The sequence below is a fragment of the Cetorhinus maximus genome, chromosome 1, assembly GCF_964194155.1.
Source record: "Cetorhinus maximus chromosome 1, sCetMax3.hap1.1, whole genome shotgun sequence".
NCBI lineage: Eukaryota > Metazoa > Chordata > Chondrichthyes > Lamniformes > Cetorhinidae > Cetorhinus > Cetorhinus maximus.
The window spans coordinates 42,591,863-42,616,840 of record NC_135879.1 but is presented as its reverse complement, the minus strand read 5'-3'; the positions used below and the strand labels follow the sequence as shown (position 1 = coordinate 42,616,840).

General features: G+C 42.3%; 2 protein-coding genes across 7 annotated transcripts in view; one reads left to right on the top strand and one right to left on the bottom strand.

Moving 5' to 3' along the window:
• The window catches only part of idua (alpha-L-iduronidase), a 377,462-nt gene that overhangs the window by 65,746 nt on the left and 286,738 nt on the right, over positions 1 to 24,978 (top strand). The gene's annotated exons all lie outside the window — the stretch shown is intronic.
• The window catches only part of slc26a1 (solute carrier family 26 member 1), a 194,998-nt gene that overhangs the window by 20,622 nt on the left and 149,398 nt on the right, over positions 1 to 24,978 (bottom strand). Inside the window, exon 1 of one of the 2 annotated variants that reach the window (XM_078540352.1) lies at positions 752 to 756. The exons of the other annotated variant lie outside the window; for it this stretch is intronic. The gene's annotated coding sequence lies outside the window, so the exon portion shown is untranslated. Of the gene's footprint in view, positions 1 to 751; positions 757 to 24,978 lie in introns of those variants that run through there. 2 annotated transcript variants of the gene reach the window in all.

Genomic DNA, 24,978 nt, shown 5'->3' with positions numbered 1-24,978 from the left:
CTAAACCCATGACCGCTACCATCTAGAAGGACAAGGGCAGCAGACACATGGAACACCACCACCTAGAAGTTCCCCTCGAAGCCACGCACCATTCTGACTTTGAACTATATTGTTGTCCCTTCACTGTCGCTGGGTCAAAATCCTGGAACTCCCTCCCCAACAGCACTGTAGGTGTACCTACACCACATGGACTGCAGTGGTTCAAGAAGGCAGCACACTACCACTTTCTCAAGAGCAATTAGGGATGGCGAATAAATGCTGGCTTAGCCAGCGATGCCCACATCCCATAAATGAATAAAAAAAAAACCTGGGACAATGCAGCTTGCCCAACATCTTTATTATTCACTTTCTCCACTGTTGGTGCACTGCAGTATGTACCATATATAAGATGTAATGCAACAACTGACCAAGGTTTCTTCTATAGCACCCCCGCCGCTTAGAAGGACAAGGGCAGTAGGTTCATGGGTACACCACCAGCTCTAGATTCCCCACTTAGTCACACACCATCCTGACTTGGAAATATATTGCCATTCTTTCATTGTCGCTGGGTCAAAACCCTGGAACTCCCTATCCTTCAGCACTGTTAGAGTATCTTTGCTACATAATTGTCAATGTTTAAAAAGGCAGTTCATCACCACCTTCTCATGGGCAATTAGCAATGGACAATAAGTGCTGACTTGCCAGCGATGCCCACGTCCTGTGCTTTCTATTTTAACATAGGACTTGTTTATTTTAAATGGTCAACACTTACATAGAATTAGCAGGTGGAGGAATGCTAATATCAGCAACAGCAGTTTCTAGTTTTAAACAAAGAGAATCAACAGTCAGAATATAGACAGCTATAAACGAAAACTCAATGCACGCACTAGGCATAATAAATTTTATTACAAAAGTTCTAACTGATGCCAGAAATGTTATATATGATCTTTAAAAAACCTTCTCCTTATAAGATTAGGGCCAGGATTTTACAATCAGTGTGCGGGGGCGGGCCTGACACGCTGGAGCGTAAAATGACGTCGGGCGTGTGTCCCAATGTCATCGCGCTGTCTCATGATATTTCGTTCGGCGAATGCGCACTGGAGTCAGCTGCACGCCCGCCGACAATTGAAAGGCCTATTAAGGCCATTAATGAAGCAATTAATTTCAAGTTTACGCTGCCCGTCCAACCTTATGGCTCCGTGCCTCAGGGATATTGAAGTGCTCTTTTGTGCGTATGTGCGAAGGAGCGCTGGACCCGACTCTCCCTCCTCCCCCTGCCTGCATAGGTAGCACTGCTACCGCTCGTGTGTTATGCTGGGCGGGCCTTAATTGGCCTGTCTGTGTAAAATGACCATGTGGATCTGATTGTGGGCGGCAGTCAGCTCCATGACTGCTCCCACCGAGCCCGCCCGACATGGGAAAAATTCAGGCCTAGGGGAAATTCAAGCACATATGCAGTTGCTACATAGTTTTGCAATAATTAATGATGAACTATATTAAACCGTACTTATTTGCAGCAGAGTGCACTGCAGTATGCACCGTTTACAAGATGCAATGCAACAACCGGCCAAAGTTACTGATGAGCTGTTAGACCAATGTTCAGTCATAATTAAGTAAAACAATTTCTCTAGCAACATATTCTGTTTAGAAGAAATGTGAAGTCAGTTTTAAAGTTTAGACCGTCACTGATTATCAAACATTAACAAATCATAAACTAGTTAATTATAGCTGTCATCAAAGTTTAGCACAGCAACATGAGGACTTTAGTACCAATTGTTCAACAAATATAGAACTTGTAGTTAAATAGGACATTATTTATTGCATCCGCAGAATGTTCATATCCAATGAATTACTTTTGACGTCCAATCACTGTTATCTAAGTAAATGTGGCAGCCAAACTGTGCCCAGTGAAATTCAACAGTTAATCTATTTTTTTGATGCTTAGTTCCAAAACTCAGAGTATTTAAGAGTTTTTCTGTGATTTGGGCCACTCACACATCAAACATTGTTGCTTTAATTCGATTAATGCTAGTTCTTAAAACATTTGAAGCTCATGCTGCACCTTGCAATTGAAAAGATGCAAAACATTGTTTACATTGGTGCATCAGTTTGAGGGAAATATTCTTTCTTAAATAATGAGTGATTTAGTAAATTACAGATTTTTTTTATTGCAATGGATTATTCATATTAAAATCCATTGAAACTGAAAATCAATAAGGATAATCTGTCAATTTTAAGGTTTTTAATGTAGTTAGATTTATCTTTTCCATAAACTACACTTGTAAAATAATTGTACAAAGTCCAAGGTATAAATGTACTTAATTATTTACAACTTGTATAGCTAGGTGTATGATTGAAAAGTTGGATTTCAAGAGTTTAAATTCATGTAATTTTTGAACATTTTGTTTTCAAGGTGCTTGGGCAGGAATATATTAACAATCATATGGTATTGTTATAATTAAAAACTTCTATTAAGCAGCAGATTAAGGATGTTAGTAAATGTTATTGGAAATTTGATATTCTTTTGGAACCACATATATACATTACAAACAATGTCAATGTCACAGTATTTAAATCACATCCATGTATGGGGCATTTGTGGGTAATGTTCCTTCTCTGCTTTTAGTGTAGCTTTTTTATTAGAGCAAACCGTTGCCCACAAGGGGGGGCTGAAGTTTAGCTATTTAATTTACTAATTCAACTATGACAATAAAAAATAAAGCAACAAACAGGCAATATAGATCCCATATTGAAGAAAGATGATCAAACCATACCTTGCAAATACTGACCTATTACCCTGACCTCAATAATTGGAAAACTAGTGGAACCAAAAATCAGAAACACTTAATGAAAACAACCAAACGAATGACAGTCAACATTACTTTCAAAGAAGCAGAACTTGACTGACCTCGGACTTACTTGAAGACATGGTATTCTCCATGGGCGAATACTGGAACATCTTCCAGTATTAAATTACATGAAATTGGTGTCTCAATGCAAGTTATTTAAATTTAGGTACCAAGCTAGGTGGGTAGTGAACTGAGGAAACCAGTATGATCTTGAAAATAATAGTTTGTCAGGGTTTGCCCTTGGAATGATTGGTGGTGACTGAAATTAAGTACGCCAAGGTACTCCATATTGAAAATCAAACTAGAGTACTTGATAGAATTTGATGAGCAAGAAGTTGAAAGAGACCTAGGGTTGTATGAGTCAACACTTAAGGGACATGGTTTTCAGTTTGTATGTTTTCCATCCCAAAATTTTTCAATCATTAAAATGAACGGTGGGGGCATGGGAAATCACAGATTGGTGAACCCTTAAGCAGAAAACCCAGTCACCATGTCTATACAGTTTGAGATGGCAATAAACAAGTATGACCTGGGTTATATTGTCAAATCAAGTTGAGTTCAAATGCCAAAGATTGTGCCCTATTCAGGCTGCACTTGTTGTTTAGAATCATAGAATCTTACAGCATAGAGAGAGGCCATTCAGCCCAGCATTTCTGCGCTGGGTCTTTGAACAAACTGTCCTGCCTTTTTCCCCATGACCCTGCAGACTAGTCATCTTCAGTTACATGTCCAATTACTTTTTGACAGTTCCTATGGAATCAGATTCCACAATCCTTTCAGGTAGTGTTCTTGATCTTAATAAACCCCCGAGTGAAAATATTTCTCATTTGCCCAATAGCTCTTTTCCAATTATTTTAAATCTGTGATCTCTAATTACTGACCCACTTGCCAGAAACACTATTTCCCTGCTTGCTCTGTCAAAAGCTCTCATAATTTCTGAGGGGAAATACCTCTCTTTGACTACTCTGCTGTAAGGAGAGCAATCTCAGCTTCCCCACTGTCTCCACATTACTGAACTTCCGCATTCTTAGTACCATTTTGGTAAATCTCCACTGTACACGCTTCAAGACTTTGACTTCTTTCCTAATGTGTGGTGCCCAAATTGCCACAATACTCCAGCTGAAGCCTAACCAATGATTTGTAAAGATTTAGCATGTCTTTCATGTTGTTGCATTCAATGCCCCTATTTTTAAAGCCAGGTACCTCAAACGCTTTCTTAACTACCTTATCAACTTGCCCTTCTATCTTCAAGGATTTATGAATATATGCACTCAGGTCTCTGCTTTTGCACCCCCCCTCAAAATTGTATAATTTAGATTATACTTCCTCTCCATATTGTTCCTCCCAAAGTGCATTATTTCATATCTAGCATCTCCCATTTGCCAGTTATTTGACCAGCCTAGCTAAGTCTTCCTGAAATCTGCTAATATCCTCCTCTTTATTCACTACATTGCAAAGCTTTGTATCATACGCAAACTTTAAAACTGTACTCCCTGTATCCAAGGGCAGAATATTTCGCTCGTTGGGTGGGCTTGTGCCCGAGCCGAATGAGCATAAAATGACGTTCCAACATCATTGCGCACTTGCACGATATTTCGGTCGGCGGGTGTGCACGGGAATCGGTAGCATGCCCGCCGATAATTAAGTGGCCTATTAAGGCCAGTAAAGTCATAATTAAAATAAATTTTTCACTGCCTGGCCAACTTTATGGTTGGTGGGCGGGCAAATCGACTGGGCAGTCTTTGGATCTTTTGCGAAACCTCATCCACAGGCGGGATGAGGTTTTGATCAGTGATTTTAAAAAATATTCAAACTAATTTCTAACATGTCCCTGCTCATATGACAGAGCCAAATAAGGGGACATGTTTTTAACATTTTTAAGTTCTTTAATTTTTATTTCAAAAATCTTCAGCTCCCTGAGGCAGCTCTGTGCCTCAAGGAGCTTTTACTGCGCGCGCTGTGCGAACTTCTGCACTCAACCACCTCCCCCCACCCCCGGCAGTGTTGGCTGGGGCCCGATCCCGGGCGGCAGTCTGTTTCGCGGCCACTCCCACTCACCCCCGCTGAGTCCACCTGACAACCGGAAAATCCTGGCCCAAGTAAGTCATTTATCTATAATAGGAGAAGCAATGTCCTAATGCTGACTCCTGTGATACCCTACTGCACACCTCTCTCCAGTCAGAAAAAGGCATCCATTTGCCATTACTTCCTGCCTTATATTCCTTAGCTAATTCCATACTCAAGTTGCTACTGTCCCTTTATTCCCATACATTTCTATTTTCTAAGTAAGCCTTTTATGTTGTATTTTATCAAACATATTTTGAAAGCGCATATATATAACATTTATTGCACTGCATTCGTCAACCCTCTCTGTGTCAACCCTCTCTGATACTATGTCCAAGAACTCTAGTCAGTTTAATCAGTCACCATTTGCCTTTAGCAAATCTGTGTTGGTTGTTCCTTGTTAACCTATGCATCTCCAAGTAAGAATTAATTTTGTCCTTGACAATGGTCTCTAGTAGTTTTTCCACCACTAATGTTAAACTGACTGGCCTATAGTCACCAGCTTTATCCCTCTCAATATTTTTGAACAAGGGTGTAACATTTGCAATCCTCAAGTTTCTTGGCACCATCGCTAGATCCAAGAGGACATAAAGATTGTGATCAGAACTTCCACTATCTTCATTCTTGCTTCCCTCAGCAACCAAGGATGTATTCCATCTGGACAGAGTGACTTGTTAACTTTGAGTGATGCCAACATATTTAGCACCTGCATTCTATCTATTTTTATCCTGTTCAATGTCACTACTCAAGCCCCCTGTACTACGACATTAACTTTATCCTCTTCTTTTGTGGAGTCAAAGGCGAGATATACATTCAGTAACTCAGTCAGGTCTCTGCCTCTTAAAGGAGATTTTATTTTCTTGTCTCCAATTGACTCCTCCATTCCTTTAACAATCCTTTTACTTTCTATATGTTTATTAAAAAACTTTTGGATTTTATTTTAACCTCTATTTTCTTTGTCACTTTGGGAGCTCTGGCTTTGAATGTGCTGTGTTGTACTTTATGGCAGTATGTTTGGTTTATACTCAAATTGTATCTGACTTGAAAAGCCACTCTTTCCCATTTACTGTTTCCTTAGCCACTCTTTGATTCCAGTCCACCTACACTGGATCCTTTCTCAAATCATTGAAATTGGCTCTCTTCTAGTTGTAACCTTTAATTTTTCTTTGTCCCTTTCCATCATGGCTATGAAGCAGCAGGAACAAGGAGAATACATTTAAGTCAGTAGCGGAAGCCAGGACTAACATTGGGAGGGAAAGTTTCCATTTAAATATCACAGCAAACAGTGTAACAGTAGCTGACAGAAGCAGCTAATAGCAATGCATTAGTGGAAACGAGGGAGAATAGAAAATGTATTTGTGACCAGTGGTAATTTTGGTAGGTTTTGTCTTTGTAATGTTGAATCCCAGCTTTTAAGAAGGTCATGAATTTTTGAGGGATTATTTTAGATGCAGGTTGTTTTACATGTGAGTACCTATGATAGTGTAAAACTAAATATGTGTTTCTGGTAACTAAGTAATTAGTAAATATTTAGCATAGCTAAATGCAAATCTAGCCTTTTAGAGGTAACAAATTACAATGTGATGAGAACATTTTTCCATTTCGAGGCAATATTGTTTATATAGAAGACAATCTTTCTGACACACACCTTTTTCTCATTTTGTTTGTAATTTGCTCAATGTTAATCATTTGTATAGTGTTTAAACATGTATGTGTTACTGAGGAATTACCCATTATGTTTCCATTTAAGCAAATAAAGATGTATTATCTGAGTATTGCAGCACATGAAGCATAGTTTTCCAGTAAGTGTTATTGTCAAAAATCCATGGAACCTGCCTGTACTGTGCAAGCACAAGGCCAGGAGGAATTAGTCGAAGTCTCCAATTGGATTAAAAGAAAAAAATATAATTGCTGCAAATCCTGAGAGCAGAAAATGCTAGAAATGCAAAGCAGATCAGTCAAATTCACAGAATTACAAAATTGTTAGAACATAGAAGGAGGTAATTTGGCCCGTTGTGTGTGTGCCAGCTCCCCATAGGAGCAATTTACCTAGTGCCACTTCCTCATCTTCTACCTGTAGCCCTGCACATTCTTCCTTTACAGTTAACAATCCAATTCCCTCTTGAATGCCGATTGAACCTGCCCCCGTCACAAGACTCAGGCAGTGCATTCCAGATCATAGCCACTTGCTATGTGAAAAAGTTTTTCCCCATGTCTGAAAGATGGTTTTTGGTTCAGTGCCCTATTAGAATTGACATGGTCCAGTCTCTATAACGGTACTAATGAAAATAATTCAGGAAGGGCCCAAGAAAACAAAGAGAGAATCTGAGAGGCTGGGGATCAAGAGCTCAGATTTAACTTCTTTCACAAAAGGGCAGCTAACATGCTTAATGTGTTATTACTGTGATTCTGAGAAAAGACTTAGATGAGGGGATCATCAGGAAAGTCAAAATCTGATTTAAAGATAATCACCATGTTTTCAGAAGGCACACGTTGTGCCTGATCATTTGATTATAGATTTGGTAAATAAGGATAAGGAAAGGGATCTTATCTGTCCAAATTTCAGGAAAGCATTTGACAATGTCTCAGACTAACTCACAAGACTAAAATATTAATTTGGATTGATATAGACAGCAAGGGATGGTGGTGTGTTGGAAGTTTCAGACTGGAAACAAGTTGCCATTTAAAAATCCTATAGTGGTGTTGGAGCTGCAGTTTAGAGTTCTAAACATGCAAAGATGACTCAAGAGATTTTCATTAACCTTGTTTGGAACATCACAGATAATCAAGATTGAAACGATCCGATTGGAGGGGGGAAGGAGGTTTGAAAAAGGATCATGCTAACTGATAAAACAGAGCCGCCTGGCAGAAGAATCACCTAAAATAGAGGGTGTTGAGTGTTATTTATTAAAACATTTAGTGTTTAGGAACAGGCAGTATGGATTTGTTAAGCAAAGATTAAGCCTGACCAACTTAATTGAATTTTTCGAGGGTAACGCGAAGGGTCGATAAGGATAGCATGTTTGATGTGGTCTACATGGATTTTAACAAGGTTTTTGACAGGGTACCACATGACAGAATGGTTAGAAAATTAAAAAAATATTGTAGGATCCAAGGTAAAGTGGTAACTTGAATCCAAGTTTGGCTCAGTGGCAGGAAGCACAAAGTAATGGCTGATGGGTGCTTTTGTGACTGCAAGACATGATGGGTTAAATGGCCTCTTTCTATGCCACAATTTTTTTACATTTCTATATTTTCCTCACAGATTTTAGCAAGAAGTACCATAAACCGTGGAACATAAGTCAGCAGGACATATAAGACAACCTCATTTTTCCAGTTCACTAGTCACATCCTGCCAAATGGGGTATATATATTCATCAGCCCTACACTCATTCTCCCACCTCCTAACGAATTCTTCACCTCAAAAGTTTGCTTACAGTTCAATGTGCATCATTTTTACCTAATAGCTTCTATGTAGAACTTTATTGAATGTCCATGTAAATAATATCCATAGGCATCCCACATTAATGATCTCACAAAAATCAACCAGGTTCATTAGACATGACCTATCCTATATAAATCCATACTGGCTCTCTGATTAGATCATATTTGTCCAATTTATATTGGCTCTGTCTTTAATAACAGATTCCAGTAACCTCATCACTACAGATCCTAGAATATTAAGTCTGTAATTTCCTGGTTTATCTCTCCCAACCTTCTTAAATAATAGTGACAATTGAAATTTTCCAATCCAATAGGAGAATTCCTGAATCAAGAAAGTTTTGGAAGATCATGACAAAAACAGCTACAATTTTGTCACCTACTTTAAATACCCTGGGATGGAAGCAGGCAGGTCCTGGAAATTTGTCTGTCTTCAGTCTTATTATTTTATGCATTACCATTTACTAATTTATATAAAATCTAGTAAGTCCCTCCCCTTGCTTGATTTTTAGTTTTCCTTGTATCCCTAGTATTTTATCCTCATCCTCTAAAGTGAAGAGAGAAACAAAATAATTATTTAGCAAGTTTGTCATTTCTTTATTTTAAATTACAGTAACCCCTACATCTGTCTTTAAGGGTTCACATTGCCCTTAACCACAATCTTTCTCTTAATATATATGTTAAAAAAAACTTTTAGTGTTGATCAGCAAATATCCAACAGAACTTACAGAAATGCAAGCTTGAAATTTTGCAGTTTTAACCAGCAACTAGACTATAGGAATGATAGGATAAGACAGGTTAATGCATGACTGTGAAAATGGTGTAGTAGGAAGCACTTCAGATTCCTGTGACTTTGGAACTAATTTTTGAGCAGGAAGGACATTTTCAAAGTGGAAATTTTTCACCTCCACAGAGCTGGGAACAATGTCTTCCTGGGAAGGTTAACGTGATGTGGGTGAGGATTTAAACAACTTTGGCATCAGGATGAAACATTAGAGAGGAGAAACAAAGTTCACGGAGAACTAAAAAAGATAAATAAATAGCACCAGAGTTATGAATTGTTCAGAAATAGGGAGAATCAGAAAGGGACCAAATGTGAGACAGCCTAAAATGGGTTTGGATTGCATCTGTGTAAATGAAAGCAGCGTGATACGTAAGGTTGTTGAACTCAAGATACAAGTCAGCACCATATGGGACTAAGATATAAACAAAAAAGAGACCTGGCTCAAAGAAGAGGAGGATTGGAAACTTAATATTCCAGGCTACAAGGTATTCAGAAAGGTAGGGAAGGAAAAATAAAATGTCAGGAGCGTTTGGTAGTATTAATCAAATAAACTATTATAGCACTGGAGAGAGTAGATGCAGTTTAGGCATCAAAAACAGAATCTATTTGGTTACAATGAAGGAACAGTAAAGAAGCTCTTATACTGCTGGGCGTATAGGCCAGCAAATAGTGGGGAGAAGATAGGGCAGCAAATTTTCAGGCAACTTACAGATAGATGCAAGAACTACAGAATAGTCTTAACAAGTGAATTCAATTATCCTAATATAGTTTGGGATAATAACAGTGTAAAGGGCAAAAAAATGAGGAATTCCTGAAATGTGTATAAGGGAACTTTCTGGATCAATCTGTTTCCACCCCAAAGAGGAAGGAAGCAGTTCTGGATCTAGTTCTGAGGAGCGAAGTGGGGAAAGTGGCGCCTGTTTCAGTGGAAGAGCATTTGGGGAACAGTGATCATATCACCAGGTTTAAAATAGGTATGGAATAGGAATGAAACCATCAAGAGTAAAAATACTTAACTGGATGAGGGCTAATTTCAGTGAGCCCAGTTGGAATGAAATCAAAAATTGTGGACAGAACAGTAATTAAACAATTGTGGGGAGGGAGTGGGCTTTCAAAGAGGAGGAAAGAAGGAGGTAGTAGCAATATTGGATCAGATGCAAATAGATAAAGAGGAAATACTTAAAAGGTTGACAGTCCTCAAGTAGATATGTCAGAATGGGTTGCATCCTAGGTTATTGAGGGAAGTAAAGGTGGAAATTGTGGAAGCTCTGAATGCAATCTTCAATCCTCTTTGGATGTGGAAGTGGTGCCAAAGGACTGGAAGATTGCAAATACTATACTTATGTTTTAAAAGAGGAGAGGAATAAACCCAGCAAGTACAGGCCAGTCAGCTTGAAGTCAGGGGTAGGGAATCTTTTAGAGACCATAATCTGAGACAAACTTAATTGACATTTGGAGACTGTGGACCAATAAATGAAAATCTCACAGATTTGTTGAAGGGAAATAGTTTTGACTAACTTAATTGAGGTCTTTGATGAAGCAGTGTAGATGGTGGATGAGAGTAGTGTGGTTCATGTTGTGTGCATTGACTTTCAAAAGGCATTTGATAAAATACCACACCATCGACCAATTTGAAAAATTAAAGCCCATGGAATTAAGTGGACAGTGGCAGTTTGGATACAAAATTGGCTAAGGGACAGAAATCAGAGAGAAATGTTGAATGGATGTTTTTCAAACTGCAGGGAGTGATATAGTTTCTCAGTGGTCGGTTTTAGGACTACTGCTCTTTTTAATATAGCTTAATGATTGGACTTGGGTATTCAGGGCCTAATTTCAAGGTTTACAGATGACACAAAACTTGGAAATGTAGTTAATTATGATGAGGACAATAACAGACGTCAGGAAGACACAGATTGGTGAAATGGGTAGACAGATTGCAGTGATACATTTTGGTAGGAAGAATAAGAGGAGACAATATGAAGTAAACAGTACAATTTTAAGGGGCGTGAAAAAACAGAAAAACCTTGGTGAGCAGTACAGGTTAAGAATGTTTAAAAAGCATGTGTCACCCTTGGCTTTATTGGTGAAGGAATAGAATGCACGGAAAGTTTGCTGATGTTACCAAACAAGGAGCAGGAGCAAGTGAGATCTCGAGAAGAGAGCTTGACAGGATTTGCAATGTGCATAAACAACGGCAAATAAAGTTTAGTGTTGATCAATGTAAAGTATTGAATGTTGGAAACGGGAGTGAGTCATGTCTACGCTGCTGAAGGCAGAACTTGCCAAGTGATAGTTTGAAAAGAACAAGTAGTGTTGACTCATTATTCATCATGTCTAAATGATGTGAGATTGAAATAAACAAAACAACAAAGATTTATCACAAATTAAGTCCCTACAAGTGTCACTAAATTTATAAAGTGCCTTGGTCAGACCACAACTGGAGTACAATACGATGTTCCGTTTTGTTTGTTCTCTGATGCTAGAAAGAACTTGGAAGAATAAATTGATAAGTTAAGTTAGAATTTTTCAATGCAATATGAAGCATTTCGGGGGTAGCGGGGTGGTGGGGGTAAACCAAATATTTATCTCTTCCTGGTTTGATAACAAATTATAACATAAGATTTGTTTATTAAACATTCATATGCCCAGCTCCATTACATTTATCCACCTTAAAATTCACCTTCTGGAAAAAGAGGCTAAGAGAATTTATAATTGTTTTGGCCTGATGTTGGTGTAGGACAAGTTATGATGTATCTTAATTTCAAAATAGTGATCATGTAGGGAAGAGAAAGAGCATGGAAATGAAAATTTATCAGAAATAATCTTTTCCCACATTAAATAATTCTGGGTAGTTTAAAACCCGTTTCGTGTGAGTGCAAGGCTGTAACACAAAACGGCCTATAATTATGGTGAAATTGGTATAAAAAGTATTTTTTTAAAAAAGTCTTTGCTTATAGTTTAAGGCGACTGGATTAACCACATTTCAAGAAAGGAACTGCTACACACTGTGTGGATTGTGATATTTCTTCCACTGTTATATTTTTGTACATTGTAATGAGAACTACTATTGTTGAATCTACAATTGGATACCTTTAAAGAAAAGAGTTTCAAGGTAATTTTGCAAGGTTATGTTTACTGTCTTATTCTTTACAAAGCTATGTATATTGGCAGTCTGATCCTGGGATCAGACTCTTGAAGTGTGATATGTGGTTCAGACTACTAATACCTGTCAGCTATTTTAATATAGCTTTAGGAATGAGAGAATGTCTGTAAAACAGGGTGGATCTAACTCGGGTTCAAATTTCCTTTGTAACATGGTAAGTTATTGCATCAGAGTTGGTGATTGCTCAATACAGTATATCAATTGAATAGGCAATTGTATGAACTTGACTGAATGATGATGTTCATGGAGGAGTTCATGTACAAATTTATGAGGACAATGGCTGAATGTACTTGAATATCTGAGTGGATCAATTGAAAAACATACGAAATGTAAAAGGAGAAAAAAAGCTAGTTGAATCAGTCCCAAACAGTTATGATGCAACTAAGGACATGACTGCCAACTATCCTTCCATTAGCAGTCATGTTATTTCCTGGGAGAGAGAAAAAAGTTAAATCCCTAGGCCAATTCAGGGAGCAGGATTTCCCGAGCGGGGGGCGGGGCCCGCTCGCCGACGTGTGAAATGACGCGGGATGATATTGGGTGGAACTCCCGATGTCACTCTGCGTCATTTCAATTTTCAGGTCTGCGGGGGCTCAGCCGAATCAGCTGTGCTCCCACCGACCTGTCAACGGCCAATTGAGGCCGTTTAAAAAGTAATTGCAGTAGTTAAAGGACCTGCCCGTCCAACCTTAAGGCTGGCGGGCAGGCCGGGAGCCCTGGCAGGCTTCAGAGAAAGTATGAAACCTCATCCACGGGCGGGATGAGGTTTCATGTAGGTTTTTAAAAATCGAATATAAGTTTAACTAAAAGTGATGGACATGACCCAACTCATGTGACAGTGTGACAGATGTCCCTGAGGCAGCATTTAGCTGATCGGAGGCGCGCCTGTGTGCGCCCACTCCTGAACTTCCCCCCGATGGGGGGAAAATTCTGCCCAGGAAAAAATATGTGGGAAATTACTCTTTTATCTAGTAAGGTAATGGAAACAATTTCAGGAGGTCGATGTGACAATTATGTTACATGACCAATGTCCTACCTATCTTTTGCATGCAGTGGCCAGAATCGTCTGCCTGCACAGGAGGTAGGGAAAGATGCGGGCGGTCCTGAGAATTTGGCGGGTTGGCATCGGAATTGATATCCGTCACTTTCCAGCCTCCAATGGAAGTAAATTCTGGGCAAGAAAGCCCACGGTTGACCTTCCTGCTCCACCTCCACTTGAGTCCCTTACGTGTCCAATTAACGACCACTTAAGGGCCTCTTCCCGCTTCCACTGCAATCTTCCTAGCTCCAGGTGGGCCTGCTGGCATGCGGCCTGCATTACTGGTAAGATTGTACAGGCTGTATGTCAGCTGGAGGGGTGGGGGTGTCCCTTGATCTGCACTAAACTGTGCATGATCATGGGCATGGACATAGGACAGAGGGGTGGGCACTGACAGCCACCCCTCTGACCTTGTTGCCGACCCCTGTGGCCCACCCCAACACCCCCTCAAAGCACTTACTTTTTTCCTGGGTTGCTCTTCAATCCTGGGACTCTGGGGGGGGTGGTGTTGTTTCAGCAGCAGACACAGCCTTCTCCATGGCACTGCTAAGTGCAAGAGTTCTTAGCCTCTGATTATTGGCTGCTCTTAGGGGGTCGGCCTCTGATTCACTGGCAACTTTTGGTGGGCAAGAAGTCATCTTCTGCGGTCCTCAATCTGGTGGAAGGCCCGCCGCTGCTCATTTAACTGCGTCATGGTAAAAGATTGCCTTCCTCCTCGGGGTCAGTGCAGGTGTCTTGCTGCTTTTTAAGACAGCGAGTGGGATACCCGCCGAGAATGGAAGATTCCGCCCAGTAACACTAGCCATGGTATGAAATTTGCCCAGCTTTAGTTTGAATGGTTGCAGCAAATTTACATCTCCCATATAGGCTGGTAACATACTCCCAAGAATTGATAACCCTCTAATGAAAAACCTCCTGACGTCTAATCTATGTCTATACTTATGTAGCCTACATGTATGGCCCCTTTGTTTTCCCTATTTAGTTCATGCCTCTGCAGGCATTTTTCCTGCATGGCCCGCTGTCGTGTAGGGAGACCACTGGGTGAAACGTGACGGCCAGACAGCAGGTTCCTGTTGGGAGGGAACTCTCCTTTGTGGGCACTCCATGGCCCTTGGAGGAGCTCTCCTAGCAGCAGCGGCTGCCATTGCGACAATAGTGCTACCGATGCTTCATGACACCCAGCACAGCTCCCCCTGCCAACACTGATGGCCCCGGCTTCCCAGAGATACTGACATGTTTTCGAGGACACTGCCACCAGTGGTGTTGCTGAGGCTCCTAGCCCTCTGATTGGGCCGGCAGCTCTTGGTGGGGATGGGGAGGGGGGAGTGGGCGGGTCACCATATTTAATAGGACAGCAGCCTTGGTCACTGCTGACAATATATCACCCAGGGTCCTGCCTCGTGTTAGAATAGGCCACCACCTACTTTTGGTCCCAGCAGTGGGACTTCCAGGTAGGGGACAAAATTCAGCTCATGATTTTTTTTTCCCAGGAGACATGTTGCAGCCTTATACTTGGTCTCAAATATGATCGTTTCGGAGCATTGTTTATTTTTGACTGATAGATTCAAGGTTTAAATGCAACTGTCTATTTCCTTTTCAGTTGCTTATTTCTTTGTCAACCCTAAAGAGGGTGAGACTGGGGAATTAATAATGGGCGGAAGAGTTGAACAGGTATTTTGCATCTGTCTTCACTGTACAAGACACAAAAAAATCTCAAGAATACTTGAAAAAAACTCTCAATCGCTAGGGGAAAGGTACTGGGAAACTATTAGAACTAAAGGCTGACAAGTCCCATCCTTTCATCCTAGGACCCTAAAAGAAGTAGTTGCAGAGATATTCGATGCATTGGTTGTGATCTTTCAAATTCCCTAGATTTTGGAAAGGTCCCAGTGGATTGGAAAATTGCAAATGTGATACCTCTATTCAAGAAAGGAGGGAGACACAAAGCAGGAAACTATAGGCAAGATGGCCAAACATCTCTCATAGGGAAATTGCTAGAATGCATTATTAAGGAGGTAATGACAGCACATTTAGAAAATCATAATAAAATCAAGCAGAGTCAACATGATTTTATGAAACATACAGACATACAAATTAGGAGCAGAAGTAGGCCATTTGGCCCATCAAACCTGCTTCACCTTTCAATAAGATCATGGCTAATCTGATTGTGGCCTCAGCTCCACTTTTTTCCCACCCCTATACTCTTTGACTTCCTTGTCAATCAAGAATCTATCTAACTCAGCCTTAAATAAAAATTGGGAAAAAGAATAAAAATTATGGAGCAGTAATTATGTGCGATTTCAACTACCCTGATATTAATTAGTCAGGGGAGGTAGGTAGAGAGGATAAGGGACTGGAGTTCCTACAATGTGTACAAGACTTCTTTCTAACCCAATAAGTAAGATGCCCAAAAAGGGAAGATTCATTGCTGGATCTTATAATGGGGAAATAAGCTAGAGCTGGTAAAACAAGTAAATATAGGGGGACATCTGGACAGTAGGAATTATATTTGCTTTAAGTTAATAACTGAGAAGAACATAAGTATGACGAAGATTAGAGCAAAGCTAATATTGAGAGACTGAGATTGGAACTTGGGAAAATAAAACGGACAACAATATTGGCAAGTAATGATGTAGAACAGCAGTTGGGAAACATTTAAAATGGTGTCAAACAGTGTCCAGGAAAAAAAAAATCCGCTATATGGGAAACTGGGTTCTGACTTATGACATTTCAACTTACGACACAGTTTTCATTTATGTTATAAGTCTCAGGGCTGCCTGTAAAGCAGCAATAAGCTAAATGACAAAAAACAAGAATAAGCTAAAACTAATGAGTCTCCATGGATGGATCAAGACAAAAGGAAAAATTAAGGGTAAGGAAAAATCATACACAAGTAGGTAGGAGCATGGCAAGCAAAATATGAAGAAATTAGAAAAAGTATTCAAAAAAACAAGTCTGACAGAGGAACTATGAAGTTAAATTATCAAGGAACAAAACAAAACCAGAATTTTCTCGTCGGCGTGCAGGGGCAGGCCCCACACACCGACGCGCAAAGTGACGCGCAGTGACGTCGGGCGAGCGTCCTGACATCACCGTGTACCATCAGAATATTTAGGTGGGCGGGCGCGCGATGTCCTCTGATGCACACCTGCCATTAATGAATCACCCACGTAAGGCCCTTGAGGCAACAGTTGTCTGTTATTTTTCGGGGCCTGTGCGATCTTCAGGTCGTCGCACGGTTGCAACGGGCAGGTGAATGGGAGACATTTGTATTAACTTCATCCATGTGCAGAATAAAAGGGGTGAGTGGGGTCGCGAGTGTTATTTGTCAGATATTTAATTGTGAAAGTTGCTGATGCCTCTGTGAGCAGCAATACTTCAAAACTCTTCATAGCTGCTTGGACAGGAATAACAGCCTTCAGGTCAGGACTCTACAATAAATATCATTTTTGGGGCCTGCAGGTTTCAGGAAGCCTTCCCGTAGCCTCGGAATGGGAGTTGTGCTACCCACTGGAGGCACCTCCTCTGCGGCGGAAGGGAGGGCCAAGAAGGGGAGGAGGCCAGGAGTCCACTTTCAACCTCCAGGGGAGCCACCTTTGGGAGGACAGGCACAAGGGGCGCAGGGCCAACAGGAAGTTCAAGGCAGAAGGGACCACAGAAGACGCCACGAGCCTGCTGCCAGGGCTTACAGGCGGCGAAGCAGCTACCTCAATATGTCTGAGGTGCAGTGCCGAAGGAGGCTCCGTCTCAAGGGAGACAGTCACCTCCATTTGTCAGATGATAGACCCTGAGATCAGCTCTGACTGTGTGGGTGGGCACCCCATACCAGTGGCACTGAAGGTCATGGCTGCCCTCAACTTCTATGCCTCCGGCTCTTTCCAGCGGTCGGTGGGTGATCTTTGCGGAGTCTCCCAGTCGGCTGTCCACACTTGTGTCAAGCAGGTGACAGACGCTCTGCTCAGGCGTGAATTGACTTTCATCCACTACTGCTGGGACGAGGCCAGCCAGACAGAGCGAGCCAGAGGCTTCGCAGCGATTGCTGGCTTCCCCCGCGTCCAGGGTGCAATCGGCTGCACACATGTGGCCATCAAGGCGCCAGCAGGTGAGCCCGGTGCCTTCGTCAACAGGAAGGGCTTCCACTCCATGAACGTGCAGATAGTCTGTGATCACAGGATGCTGATTCTCTAAGTCTGTGCAAGGTACCCAGGCAGCTCCCACAGCACTTACATCCTTAGACACTCCCAGGTGCTGAGGCTCTTCAGTGCTCCAGCCTGGCTGGATGGATGGCTGCCTGGTGACAAGGGCTATCCCCTCAAAAGGTGGCTCACAATGCCTCTCCGCCATCCAAGAACAGAGGCCGAGCAGCGGTACAATAGGAGCCGCGGCTCCACTAGGGCTGCGGTAGAGAGAACCATCGTTCTTCTCAAGATGCACTTCCGATGCCTGGACCGTTCAGGGGGCGCACTCTAATATTCCCCAGATCGTGGGTCGCTGATAGTGGTTGCATGTTGTGCTCTCCACAATCTTGCGCTGGAAAGGAGCGATGCAGTGGACGAAGAATTTGTAGAAGAAGCTGCACCGGCTGCACACGATGAGTCCAGCAGTGAGTCCGAGGATGAGCATGCACAGGGAAATGCTGAGGGGGTAGACGCTGACCCAGGCATACTCCAGGGAGGCAGGGACACCCAAGAGGCTTTAATCCAACGAGCCTTCAGCTAGCACACCACAGATGAACCTCCAATGCAAGCCAGGGTTGCAGGCTCCATACTCGATACCTGAGTGCAAAATCTGCCTGGATAGGAACATTAACTAAGGGCCTTATCAATAAAGCTCAATGTCACACAACTCGCTCATAACATCATGGGTAACTGTCCACCTGCAGAAGAAAGGAATCACCCTGAGTCATGCTTACATATCAAAATGTAATGATTTGACAAAATGAAGTTCAGAAAAAAAAAATTACAAAGGTGTTGCACATCACACCAAGTGGTCATGAACTAATAGCAGGGTAACATAAAAGCACCAGTGAAAAACCAGTGGTGTGCCTAAGGTGCCTTAAGTTTACACTTACTGGTGCTACGTCTAGGTGCTCCCCCCCTCACTGACACTGGCATCTGAGACAGCCTGCTCACTGTGCTGTCCTGTTGGCCTCGATGACCTTGGCGGCCGTCCTCTGGCCCGTGGAGCCTTTGATGGCCCCACCTGGGCGGGAGTGGCCAGTTCCATGGCTGGCATCTCCCCAGTCGCCACAGCCTCATTGGATGCCACGGTCACTGGCAAAGGGGCGGAAGAGCTGCTGCCCTCATCCGGAGCGCCCTGAGAGGAGCTTGCAGATGACAGGCAGCTGCTGTGCCGACGTGAGGTCTCTTCGGACCTCCCTGCTCACCATAGATGGATGGGCACCGAGCTGGGATACTTGGTGCCCAAACCATCTCCCACACTGGCACTGACCAGCTGAGGCCAATGCCGCTGTGAGGGCTTGCAGGTCCATGCGCAACCCCAGGAAGCCCTGATTGCTGTCCAGGAGGAGCCTCTCCATGAGAGTCGGCACTCTCTCTATGGAAGAAGTGTGGCGCTCAACCATGAGGCTCATTGCATCGGTAATGCTCCATGTGGACTCCTTCAGCACAGAGACCATGCCACGTATAGCCTCATGTATCTCCACCAGATCTTCCCGCAGACCCTGCTGCACTTCCAGCGTTTGCTGCCTCACGGACGACTCCAGATGCACATCATCAGCCACCGACCGAGCATCTGCCTGATCCCCTGCAGCCCTCCAACTGCTGGCGCCATGGGCACTCTCTGTCTCCGCCCACACCTCAGGCGAATGTGAATGTGACGCTGGTGAGTCAAAATGTTCAGGACCCTCAGATGTGAGAGGTGGCTCCTCTGCCTCCTCCCAGCCCTGCTCCGGTGATGCTGAAAGGATGAACAAGGACGTTTGATTAGTTAAAGTGGAGACAACGTCAATGTCTGTCCCCCGGATCATTATGTGCTCATCCTTCCATAATCAATGGTCAACCCATGTTGCAAACTTCAATCATTGAGCATTCAGCAGTGCCATAGTTGTGGGACACACACGGTGACCTCAGTGCTCGGCAAACATACCCACTCGTGGCACCCCAGCTCACCGCCACCAGTGGACCTGGGCGCATGGCGCCTCTCCAGATCCATGGCCTGCTGCTCGAATTGAGTCACGATGGCCAACTGGGCCTGGCCTCCGCCAGTCCGCATCCGCTCGGCGGCATTGTGTGCAGTCTTCTCCTGTAAAGTAGAGAAGAGCATTGATTGGTCCAGCCTGTACCTGGTTTCCCAACGCATCCCTTCCACCCCAACCAGAGAGGGACATTGCAGGGCTCCAGTGCTTCATCCCACCGCAGCTGCCGCACACTCACACGGGGAGGCACATTGGGGGGAAAGGCTGCCGGCTGCATTAAGCGACCTCTGCCAACATGTTACTCACCCTTCCTGAGCGCAGGAGGTTGTTAAATCTCTTGTGGCACTGGACCCACGTGCGTTGCACCACATCCTGGGAGCTCACTTTCTCGGCCACCTGCCCCCAGGCACATTTGGCCAGGTGGAGGGGCCTCCGCCTCCCGTCCCTAAGAAGCAGGACCTCCCGCTGTGCTGCCACCTCCTCCAGAAGGGCAGCTAGGCACTCAAATGGAAACTGAGGGGCACACTGCTCCGTTGGCCTACCCTCTGGACTGGCCTGCTCTCCAGAAGCCCTCTGGTGAGCCCTTCTACTTGCCATTGTGATCAGTCTTTCCAAGGCTGCCAGTGCTTCATTTAAAAAGGCCGCCAGTTCGCCATTGGACCCAGTGGTCATTGCACTCCCGCCACCGCCCACCTACTCCCGCTATCCTCGGGAGTTGCACATTACACTAGGCGGGCCTTAATTGGCCCGCCTGTGTAAAATGGCGGCGTGGACCCGATCGCGGGTGGCGATCGGGTCTGCGCCCGTCCGCTCCCACTTGGCCCGCCCGACATGGGAGAAAATTCTCCCCATAAAATATCTTGCAGGCCCATAAATAAAAAAGGAAACTCAAGATGCGATTAGCACCACTTCATGATGGACAGGATAATATCACAGGCACCGATAGAGAAATAGCAGAAATATTAATAATTACTTTGCTTCAATTTTTACCAAGGAAATGGGACAGGTAGACATGAGACCAGGTTATGAGATTAGAAATGAGATAACTGCACTTTAAATAAAAATAGGTGAAAAATTAAATCAACTATTACAACTTAAAGGATCAAACCCTTGTTCAGATGGATTACATCTGTGCATATTAAAAGAATCCAGGGTAGAGGTAGCAGAGGCATTACTGCATATTTTAAATAATTCATTAGAGAAAGGTGTACTGCCGGAAGACTGGCAAATAGCTAACTTTATACCTATTTTTAAGAAGTGTACATGTACAACCAACTGTGGACCACTAAGCTCAAAATTAGTGGTAGACAAAATAACGGAATCCCTACATCTAGAAACCAAAAATATAATAATGAATGGTCACCATTAGTCCTCCTTCAACCCTCTGACTCTTTCCCACTTATGGTGGCCTGTACTTCAGTGAGGGAATGGTCACTCTATCAAACATGCTCCCTAGGGAGACGATGGAATTAGTTAGTATTGATTAGTTCAAATGCAGATTTTATTTAGCTCAGAAAAAATTATTTTGGGATACAGTAAATGAGTAATTTGAGATTTGGCCTGCGTTAAGTATAGCATGCTTGGGAGGAAAAAGGTGATTTTTGACCTATACTTCCCAAAGCTGTCCATCACTGGCATTCTTCTTGTGTTATTTTTGGAGCTGTTCGAAACTAACTGATTGAAATTGATTACAAACCCATCATTGTTTTATTATGCAACATATAGAATGGTAGAAGGTGAACTAGATGGACCCTGGTCACTTTCTGTCCAGCAATCCCTATGTTTTTATGAAACATGGCTCACCTCAACAATGGATGTGTATTCAATTTACAAGGATCTAGAACGTTCATGGAGTATAAAAATAATAGAGGGAAGGATAGCTTTACATGTTCAAAATAAAATAATTCTGGAAACTGTTTTCACATAAGAATAGACCATTCAGCCACTCAAGTATGTTTTGCCCTTGATCATGGTTGGTCTGTACCTGAAATTCATTTACTGGCCTTTGATCCATATCTCTTGATATCCCTAGCACATAAAAATTTATTGATCTCGATCTTTAAAGTTTCAATTGATCCAGCCTCCACAGCCTTTTGGGGAAGAGAGTTCCAGATTTCCACTAGCCTTTTTGTGTGAAAAAGTGCTTCCTGATTTCACTACTAAATACGTTATTATGTTCTAGATTCCCTGACCATAGGAAATAGTTCCTCTTTATCTGTCCAGCGACTTCTTTTAATATTTTAAATGCCACAATTATATCTGCCCCCAATTTTATAAACTCAAGGCAATGCAAATCAAATTTATGCGACCAGTCCTCATAATTGTAACTGTTTAAACCTTAATATAATTCTTGTAAATTTGTGGTGTATCCCCTCCAAGAAGCATTGTAACAACACTGTATAGAAGCCTTTTATTTTGTTTTCCTTAATTTTTTGTGATGTTGTATGTTAATTTTGTGCCTTTGTACTACCATCTGAATGACCATTGAAAACAATCTATATGATTTATGTTGGTAAAGGAAAGTCCATTCAGCTCACTGATACTTGCCGTCTCTATATCTTATCTCTCAATTGTATACCATGCATTACAATTTAGCTCTTAATGTCTTTGTCGCTACTTCCCTATGTAAAATATTATTTCAAGCCTTTATCATCTATTGAGTAAAAGCAATTTTTTACATGTGCTTTAAAATGTATTTGTTACTAATTTAAATTTATGTCCCTCATTTTTACTATCCTAATATACCTTAAAGTAACACTGAGTTCTAAGACAGTTTTTAACATTTATATATCTCACTGAGATTCTCCCTCAATCATCACTATTGTGGATTGTAGAGCTTGAGCTTCTCTAATCTTTTCTCATTGATGATCTTCTTTACATTTGAGGACATTCCTGCTGCTTGTCTCCTCTAAGATGCATGTATATCCTTTTTGAAGAACAATAACCAAAATTAAACACAGCACTCCAGCTATGATGTAATCAGAAGATTCTAAAACTTAACATATCTCTGTAACCTTGTATGCCACAGTTATGGCTATATATTACAACATTTTAGTGTCATGTACAAACCATTTCCCTGCTTAGACACATTTTTACTAACAGGACCCAGCATTAACGAAAAAATATGTGCTTCGTTTACAATTGTATTGTACTAGATATGCACATTAATGAAAGGAAAAATAAATTCTTATCAGTGCTGTCACATATTCCTAACCTCTGGTCATTGGCTTTCCTCACATCTCCACATTAGTTGCATGAAACTTATGCAGTTCATTTAAACTACCTGAAATATCCTTAAGGTATGTACTCAAACTATCTGTCACTGCCTTGATGATAGCTCAAAATCTTCGTGTAGTTTCAAGCCACTAACTTGATCATAAAATTATCACATTTTTATTGCAACAACATTTCTTTTAATGAAAGTATCATTAATATCCACTTACCAATGTTTGGTAGTTTTTGGCCACTTCAGAATGGAAGATTGTGAGTTTAGAATTGTTTTCTACTTTTATTTATAGAGTAAGTATAGTAGAAAGTAAAGTTGCAATTAGTCCATAAACCTTTGAGTGGCTAAATGTACTGTGTTACATGTCCAAGTAGCAGCCAGCCACTCCTTTTTATTTGATTACTTATGTAATAGGTTAAGAACTTGGGGTTGGTTTTATCAGTGGAGCGCATAAATTGAAATTATTCACCAAATGACTTGAACGAAAGTCTTACTCCGTGCCAATACTTTTATGACTTTTAATTGCTAGGAAAAATCCCAGGTAAAAACACACACTTTATTTAATTAAATTATATTGGAAGATTGCTGTCTCGTCCCTTTAATGTTTTATAGATGTGGAGCAGTTTCTGCAAATTTAAGGAATTCAGGTAAGATGCAGCATGACTTGAGCTGTGGGTTATCTGTATCTTAGTTGTTAGTTGATTAACTAGAGCCAGTTATACTTTATAACAACTCATTTCTTCCACTGCTATCTGTCCAGAGTGATATTTAACTGTGATTGGAATATCATTTTGCCTTACGTTCAGCAGATCATAGTATTTCATAATTGATGTTTCCAGTTGCAAGTGTGCAGCGGACTCAAATTGTTTTTGCATTGTTCCTGTAAGAAAAGGTACTTTTACGTGGACAGGCCATTCATCTGACTCACATTTCTGTAACTACCAGTTTGCTAAATCACACTCTCTCCACTACCTTTAACGCCTTTGTCCCCACTGGAACTATTATTTTCTCGAGTATTGCTGAAAAAAAGAAACATGTCATAGCTTTTCATCTTGCACTCATCAGGACACTTGCAAGAATACCAACATTAGGGAAAAAGAACAAGTAATACTATATTTAAAGAGAGTGCTGATTGGTTGATACGTGGACTCTGATTGATAGAGGCGTTGCTATGGAGAATGCACCGCCGACAGTTAGCTGCCCACCATTGTTTGAAATTTAAACCAGGTAGCTTGACCTTAATTGGTCAAGGCATTGCCCTGAGGAATGAATCAACAAATGGCAGTCATTTATTTTGTTTAGCTGAAACTGATGCAATATGTGTACATTGCAGACAGAAAGAACATGTACACACATTGCACCTGTTTCAGCTAAATAGAATAAGTGACAGCCATTCGCGGACTCATTCCTCAGGGCAATGCTCCTACCACTCAGAGTCCATTTGCCAACCAATCAGCCCTCTCTTCATATATAGTTTAAATTGCTGTTTTCCCATGGTATTAGTGTTCTTGTGAGTGCCTTGATATGTCTCAGGTTGCACCTGCGTCACATCTGCTCTCTGAACCAGGCACCAGCACAGACACCAACACCTTGGGTGTTAGATCTTCAGCGTGAATGTCAGTGCACAGCGGTGAGGGCACTTCACACTCGCCTGAAGTGTAGGCAGAGGCAGAGAGTGCCCAGGGTTCCGGCAGTCGAAGGACAGCTGGAGACCAGGATGATGCTGAGTCGAAGGCAGATGGTGAGTCTCTGGAGTCGCCTATTAGGTGTCAGATGCTGGATGTCCAGTGGGATGTGCAGGAGGATCTGGCAGAGATCCATGAGGGTATAAGTGCCTGGCCGCTGTTGTGGAGGAGTCCATGCAGTGCTTATGCCCTGCATGGACTCCTCCACAACAGAGGCCTGGCACACATACCCTCATGAATCTCTGCCAGATCCTCATGGCTGAGCGCACTGCCTCCTCCATTGAGAGACTGGCGACTCTCATACAGAGGCAGCTCCAGGGACAGAATCAGGGGTTCCTGGGTTGCTCTTGGACCTGCAAGCCCTCACACAGGCAATGGCCTCAGGTGGTCAGTGCCAGTGTGGAAGATGGATGAGGAACCCAGTATCCCAGCTAGGTGCCCATTCATCAATGGCGAGCAGGGAGGTCCAGAATGACCTCACACTGGCGCACAAGCTGCTTGTTGTCTCTGCGGGCAATTCTCAGGGCGCTCTGGATGATGGCAGCAGCTCCTCCGCATCTCGGCTAGTGACCGTGGTATCTGATGAGGCTG